Source organism: Pteropus alecto, unplaced genomic scaffold (genome assembly GCF_000325575.1).
Source record: "Pteropus alecto unplaced genomic scaffold, ASM32557v1 scaffold146, whole genome shotgun sequence".
Lineage (NCBI taxonomy): Eukaryota > Metazoa > Chordata > Mammalia > Chiroptera > Pteropodidae > Pteropus > Pteropus alecto.
The window spans coordinates 15,270,450-15,278,793 of NW_006442107.1; positions in this window are offsets into that span (position 1 = coordinate 15,270,450).

The window sequence follows — 8,344 nt, forward strand, 5'->3', positions numbered from 1 at the left end:
TAGGAAAGTCCTCAGCATGAACCAAGACAGGCTGTTTCTATGGAAAAGCCACTGGAGGTGGGTTGGGTGGGCCCACAAGTTGAGTGGGGTAGGGTTTCAGAAAATCACCAGAGCAGGGCAAACAGTGTTACCTAGGTGATGGAGACTCAGATACAGCGGCAGCCTGTATGTGAGGGCTGGGTGATAGGAGGGCTCAACAAAGGAGCAATGGCTTCTGCCAACACTTCTGTCTGGAAGATAGCTGCCCCTCCAGCCCTCTCCTTGAAGCCATACAATTTAGTCCATCCCTGTAGGTCGCTGACACCTTTGGAGTTGCTGCCCTAGTGCTGGAGTTCAGAGTGAGTCCATCAGTAAGTCCATGCATGAGCTCTTTAAGAGGAGTCCCTGGGACTCCAGTAGCCTTCTGTCTCACTCAGTCACAATATCTGATGTTTTTTTTCAGCCAGAAGTTATAGAGTTGTCTCTTTCCGTCCCTGTGCCAGGGAGCCTGGAACTCCTTGCTCTTTAGGGGAGACATTCACAGCTGAGATAGTCTTCCCGACTTTTAACCACCACACGTGGGTGTGGGACCAGCTGATTCTGTGTCTCTGCCATTCCTAACAGTCTCCATGTGGCTTCTGAATATTCTTAGTTATAGGACCACTATTCAGCTAGACTTCAGGTGATTCTCAATGATGGTCATTCTGTAGTTTAGTTGTAATTTTGATGTGGTCGTGGGAGAAGGAGAACACAGGAGTTACCTACTCCTCCATCTTAACTCAAACTCTGTAAGTTATTCTTTTAAGTATTATTTAAAGTAACAAAATTATGTAATATTTATTGTACTTACATTTATTTAGCCTGAAATTTAACTTCTTTTATTATAAGCAAATATTTTCTTCCACTTCAGAATATTCTTTTACTTGAGAGCCTTTGACTTCTTTATTTTTCTCTTAAATCTCTACTAACAAGGATGTGTAATTATTAGAAATATGGCAATTAATGGAATAATGTGAACAATTAATAAAAATTTATACTTAGAAATTTTCCTGAAGAATAATAATCTGCGTATTTAGGTATTATTCTATTGCATGTTTATAGCTGCCATTATATGAAAATACTAAGTTCTTTGCTAAAAGTATACAATTCAAATATTCTTTTAAATTCCAAATATATGATCACTTCAGACCTAGTCAAATAAACTTAATGATTTCCAAAAAGCTTAGTTAAGACAAACACATTGACATTTTAAAGTAAAAGACCTAAAATAATAAAATTCTAGTTATTTTCTCCTTCAAATCTTGCCTTCCAATTACTCTTTGACTCTTACAGATGTTTGATTAAAATCATATTTAATTTTTTAGTGATTAACTTTCTTAAAATAATCAATTCTACCCTAGAAGAAACTACTGGAGCACAATAAATCTAAACGATATATTTTATGTTTTATTTCTGTTCTTTTCTTTATTATTCAGCAGAGGCATTTGATATCTTCAAAAGAAAGACATTCCAAATAGCAGTGAATGAATCTCTTCTCTCTAGGAATATATGGTAAGCAGAATTCTAGGTTAAGTATACTTTATTCAAATGGATTTTGTGTTTCCACTGAGAAAAAATACTTTGAGGTGAAAGAATATTTTAGTTTCACTCTTACTTTTTAAATTTCTCATCGAAACAATGACCATCTGTAAGAACTCCTATTTATTAAGAGGTGAGAATTAAATTCATGTATTATAAGTCGCATAATTGTAAAACAGTCAACACTTTTAAGCAAAAATAACTTCACAAATAATTTTAAATCAGAACAAAATCAGCTACTAGTCTGATTTTCTTAGGAGTTTTAAAAGCCCGATGTTGATGTAATTTTAGGCACTATTTCAAATTCAATATTTTTACTACGAATTTAGGAGCAACAAGGTGGTTTAAATAGAGAGAAAAAGCAGAAATTCTAGAATCAGAATAGCTGTATGACATAAGATAAGCACTCATCTCACTATCTTCATTTCTTATAAAGAGACAAAATAGTACCAACATTCCCTACATGTTGGTTTAGTGTTTGAATTGGCATTGACTTACAACTTGATTCAACATAAGAATCCTCAAATTATTCTTGGTTAATGCATATCTTAATATTGTCCCTGTGTCTTCAACAGCTTTCACCTTATTCTCTGCTTTTCTTACTACATATCTCCTGTCCACCAATACTAAAGACAAAGTTCTCCAAGGCCCAATATATTTTTTTCTTTCTAGCATAACTTCTATTCCTAAAATGTTTGTTCTGTTATCACAGATGAGTACCTAGTAGGCTTGTAAATTAACTTAATGCTTTTTTTATATAGATACCACAAGATTATCAAATGTCAAGCTATGTGTATTACAAAGTGACATCCCTAACTTTCATGGGCCAATTTTAAACATTTGGACATTAGTTAAGGTATAAATGTTTTATACTGTCACCTAAAGGAGATTGCTTATCTACCTACAGCTTAATTTTGGTACAATTGCTATTGTTACACAAATGTTTGGGTAATTATTTGAATACTCCAAATAACAAAGTTTTATTGAGTGACTAGTATGTCAAGTCCTATTTCAAGCACTAGGGCTACAGTTGAAAAGGAAAATAAAACACCAAGAAACAAGATCCCTGCCCTTATGGAATATATATGCTGTTTCAATTTGTTTTCTTTTCTAAATAAAAATGCAAGATAAAAAATAGAAAAATCTTTAATGATATGCAAAGTATAGGATACATCATTTTATACAACTGAAACTAATTAGGTGCTAAAAATGGAAAATTTTAGACCTGGGGGAAGTTCATTGGAATGAAGATGTTCAATTATGTGTTAAATAGTGATACAAAATTCAGATAGTATATAACCATCTAAATGCAAAACATTAAGGACTTTACAATATGGTCTTTTAAATGTACTGCACACAAATACTCTGCTTTAGACTGTAATTTATTTTCCACAGAGATATGTGTTAATAATTCTGAAACTATTTTATGTGTGGTCTGGGACTGAGAAAATAAATATATTTTGGATAATGACAGCCAAATGTCTTTTTTTATTTGTAATGGAAAGTAGTTATAATACTTAACCCCTTTTACAAAGGAGTATAGTTAGAATGAACCATGTGCTGCTGGATTGAAAGTGGAGGCATCAGTATTAACAATGATTTCACATGTACATATATATACATAACTACATAGATATAGAAATAAACACAAATGTACGCAAGTATGTATACATATGTTTCTGAACTCTCCATTGAGAAGGCCTAGAAGCTGGACAACTTAGTAGCAATGAACACACCTAATTTTCTAAATATCATTCTTTAATAAGGAAACTAGTGTTTTTTGGAGAAATATTTAGTCCGGGGTTGGGACAGAGAAAGGGAATAACATGTGGTGTCAGAAAGTAAGCTAGTGCTCAAAAATTGTGACAGCACATTGAAAGGATGCTGGAGCCAACCTGGAGTTCCCAGTAGCTGAATCTGAGACAATTTGAGCAAAAAATAAATAATGATACTGATGGAGTATAACCCATAAAATAAAATAAATTTTAATGAGTTTTTACTGGTACAAATATATAATCGAATACAAAATTAAAGAGTGGTAATGAACAGCTCTTCATTATAATACAATTTCAATTAACAAGTGAAGAAGAATTAATGGAATTTTAAAAAATCACCACTTGATAAATACCACAGTAATAATTGTTGCAGTCAAGAATCATCAGTGGATCCTAAAATGAATGGGAAAAGTATCATGAGAAATAATAAATCCGTAAATTCAAAGTATTCCCCCATAAGACATTTACTATAAAGGGAAAAATAGTAACTTTACAGTGAATAAAACTGGCAGATGTCACTTTAACCAAATGATCAAAAATAACAGTACCAGTAATATATTGATAATGATGTACTGAGAAGGGCGTACTATCATTTCAGTATCAAAAATGCATAACTTGAATTTAATCGCAAGAAAATAGACAAACCTAAATTAAAGGATATAAATAACTGGCTGACCTGCACACTTCAGAAATTTCCAGGTAATGAAAAACAAAGAAACAAAGAACCATCCAAGTTTAGAGACAATTAAGGAGACATGGCAATCAACTGCAATGCACAATCCTGAATTTGATCTTGGATTAGAAGAAGGATATTAATGGGACAATTGGTGAAATTTGAAAAAGGTTTGCAGATTATTTAAAAGTAATTTTAATTTCCTACTTTTGATCATTGCCCTATGGTTATATCAGATATTAATTGTTGTAGTAGCTGAATGAAGGGTATACTGAAATTCTTTGTATCATTTTTGCAAGTAGGAAATTATTTCAAAATGAAAAGTTTAAAAAATAAAAATTAAATTAAAAATATTTTAATTAAGAAATATTTTATCTGGAAAGATAGAATCTTCTCTTCCAATCTCAGTAGACATAAAACTTGTAAATTTGCCATTCTATTTTCACACATTCAAACCTTCTATGATTTTAGGAACTCATTTTGTGACTGCTTGAGATAATCTCCAGAGTAATAGAATCATTAATAATGACTAATTGAGTAACATTTTTTTTTACAACAGGTACAAAGCTAACAGACAATTTAATAAGAAAATTATAACTATATTCCAGGTACAACTGCAATTATAATTTAGTGTTGATCAGTGGTTTTCAAACTTGAGATAGTATCAGAAGCACCTGGAGGGCTTGTTGAAATGAAGATTTTATTGGGTCTACCACCCTGAATTTGAAATTCAGTAGGTTTGGGGAGGGGCCTAAGAATTTGCATTTCTAACAAGTTTCCGGAAAAGGCCTGATACTACTAGTCCTGGGACCACACTTTGACAAACGCTGATCTAGATAAAATTTGAAATTATACAATAATAGGATTAATGTATCACTACATCTCTGTTTTTAGTGTATATAGTTACATATAAAGATGAGTAAGAAGGCTCATTTTAACTGCATTTTAACCCATTTGCTAATCCAGAATATAAATATTGCAAAACTACAAACTATTTTCATGGTGATCTTGAAATTCTAATGCCCAATGTCATTAGTAGGTGGGGCTTTGGAGAGGTACTTAAGTCATGAGACTGGAATCTTCATGAATGGGAGGCTCCAAAAAGATTTGCAAAAGAGGCTCCAGAGAGATTTCTAACCTCTTACTATGTGAAGACAACAGTGAGAAGGTGTTATTGATGAACCAGAAGGAGGGCCCTCAAGAGAGTGTGACCGTGCTGGCACACTGACCTTGCATTACCCAGCCTCCGAATTGTGAGAAATAGGGGTCAGGGCTTCAAGGAAATAGATTGAAAATGCTATAGTCTGGTGGCAAGAGGAAATAAAAAGAATTCCACTGGAAAATACTTTGGATGATCACAGCCTTGAGATACAGGCTGAGGAAAACACTAAGATTTAATTAATATATATGTCCCCCATCTGCACCTTCCTATGATGCTCATCACTCCAGTATAATGACAGTGATTATAGCTGAGAGAACTGCAAACAAAACTTATGTCTGGGGAGTAGTAATACTTATGGAAGAAAAAAATCAAGTCTTCGCAATTCACTAGAGAATTGTGAAGCCTCCGACACCTACAGGAAACATTTAACATAGCCAGACTCCTACCTAAATGACCATAAATCCTCACATTAATAAGAGGTTTGTTTACCTCAATTACTATGGCCTGATAGAACATGTTCAGCTTTCAATAAAAAACTGCAAGTGATGCCAAGAGGCAAGGAAAAAAAATGCATTCTGAAGAGTCAAAGCAACCATTAGAACCAGACTTATATATGAAAAAAATGTTAGAATTATCAGACAGGAAATTAATATAACTATGATGTACATGTTAAATGAGCTAATGGGGGGGAAAAAACATAGAAAACCCACAACCCACAAGAAGAGAAGTGTAAGCAGAGAGATGCAAACTCTGAGAAAGATACACAAGGAAAAGTTAGACATCAAAATGCTGTACCAAAAATGAAGAAGGTCTTTGTGAGTCATCAATAGACTAGACACATAAAAGGAAAAAATCACTGAGCTTGAAGGTATGTCAATAGAATCAAAAAACCATGGACAGATCCAGGAAGAAGGAAGCTCAGAAAACACCAAGTAGCATAACTATAATAAACAAACAAACAAACAAACAAAAACAAAAACAGCAATACATAGCTAAGCACATCATATTTAAACTGAGAAAATGAAAGACAAAGAATATCCTAAAGCACATCTTAACTATAGAGTAAATGGAATGAGAATTATAGTAAACATCTTGTTAAAAATCAAGAAAGACTTTCTCAGATAGACTGAGAGAATTCATTACCAGTAGACATTCCTTGTAAGGAATGTTAAAAGAAACTCTTCACAGAGAAGGAAAATGATTTAGATCAAAATCTCAGATCTATACAGTGTTGGAAAAGGAATAAATAAAGATAAAATAAATTTTTTCTTTGTCTTATTTTAATTGATCTGAAAGATAACTATTGTTAAAAGCAATAATAGTAAGAATTTATTGAATTATTATAGTATATGAGTACTGTGAATGAATGACAGTAATGACATAAGCAATGGGAGAGAGAAATTGGTAATCCTCAATTATAAGATACCAAGATACTGGAAGTAAACATGAAGTGATATAATCTTATTTGAAGGCAAAATTATTTTAGTTTAAAAAGTGTATTATAAATACTAGGGTTGCCATTAAAAAATTTTGAAAGCATTACAATTGGTACATTAAGAGAGAAGTTAAAATGGAATCATGAAATGCTTCATTAACAATAAAAGGGAGGTGGGAGAAGAAACAAAAAACAAATGCAATGAACAAAATACGAAAATATGGTAGAGACTAATTCAACTATATCATTAACCACTTTAAGTGAATGTCCAAATACACCAATCAAAAGACAAATTGTCATAGTGGATAAGAACACAAGACCCAACTATATGCTGTGTACAAGAAACCTACTTTAAATGTAAAGGCTCAGATAGATTAAAAGTAAATAGATGGAGAAATATATACAACCTTAACACTTATCAAAAGAAAGATGAAGTATAAATATTAATTTCAGACAAAGCAGACATCAAAGCAAGAAAAATATCAGTGATAAAGAGGAGCTTTACATAATGATAAAAAGACCAATTCCCTAAGAATACATAATAACCACTAACATGTATGCAGCTAACAACAGAGTCTCCAAACTAAAACTGAGAGAACTGTAGGGAAGTAGAGAAATCCACTATTATTGTTGCATACTGCAATATCCCTTTCTCAGTAATTGATAGAGCAGGCATAAATAAGGATATAAATGACTTGCACAGCACCATCAATCATCTGGATCTAAGCTACATTTGTAGTACACTCCATCCAACACAGCAGAATGCACATTCTTCAAGCTCATATGGACATTTACCAAAATAGACCACATTTAGAAGTATAAAAATCATACAGAGTATGCCCTAAGACCACACGGTCTTATTGATTACTTAAATTATGAATCAATAACAGAAAGATAGCTGGAATAGAAACATATTTTGAGTTACTTTTTGTATAAAGGATAAGGTCTGTGTCTAGATTCATGTTGATGTATGTAGACATCCAATTGTTCCAGTGCCATGTCTTGAAAAAGACTACCTACCTGTCTCTGTTGAGTTGTCTTTGCAGCTTTGCAAAAATCAGTTGGTTTTATTTTGTTTGGGTCTGTTTGGTGGCTGTATGTTTTGTTTCATTGATCTATATGTCTCTTCTTTCACCAATGGATTGTCTTGAAATTGTATAATGTATGTCCTCTAACTTTGTTCTTCTTCAATATTGTGTTGCTTATTCTAGTTTCTTTAACTTCCCACATAAATTTTAGGATCAGCTTGTTGATATCTACAAAATAGCTTGTGGAGATTTTAATTAGGATTGCATAAAACCTATAGATAAACTTGGAAAGAACTGACATTTTAAAAATATTAAGTCTTCCAATACGTAAATATGGAACACCATTCCATTTTTAAAGATTTTTGATTACTTTCATCAGAGTTTTGTAGCTTTCCACATATTGATTTTGTGTATTTTTTTATAGTTATATACAAGTCTTTTTATTCCAGTGCTATCTTTCTGTTATTGATTTCTAATTTAATATTCTGGAGTCTGTGCAGAAACAGCTCCAAAAATTCCATGAAGTATTAGCCACCAAACTGTTTAGAAGGCAGGGGATTCCGCCAAATCCAAACTGATGATTCTGAAGATCAGGATCTATAGTATGTTCTATACGGTGACAGTTTAGGACAAGAATGAAAAAGTAAGGACTGACTGATATAGTACATTTGAATATGTATATAATATATATTAACATTATATATAACATTTTAT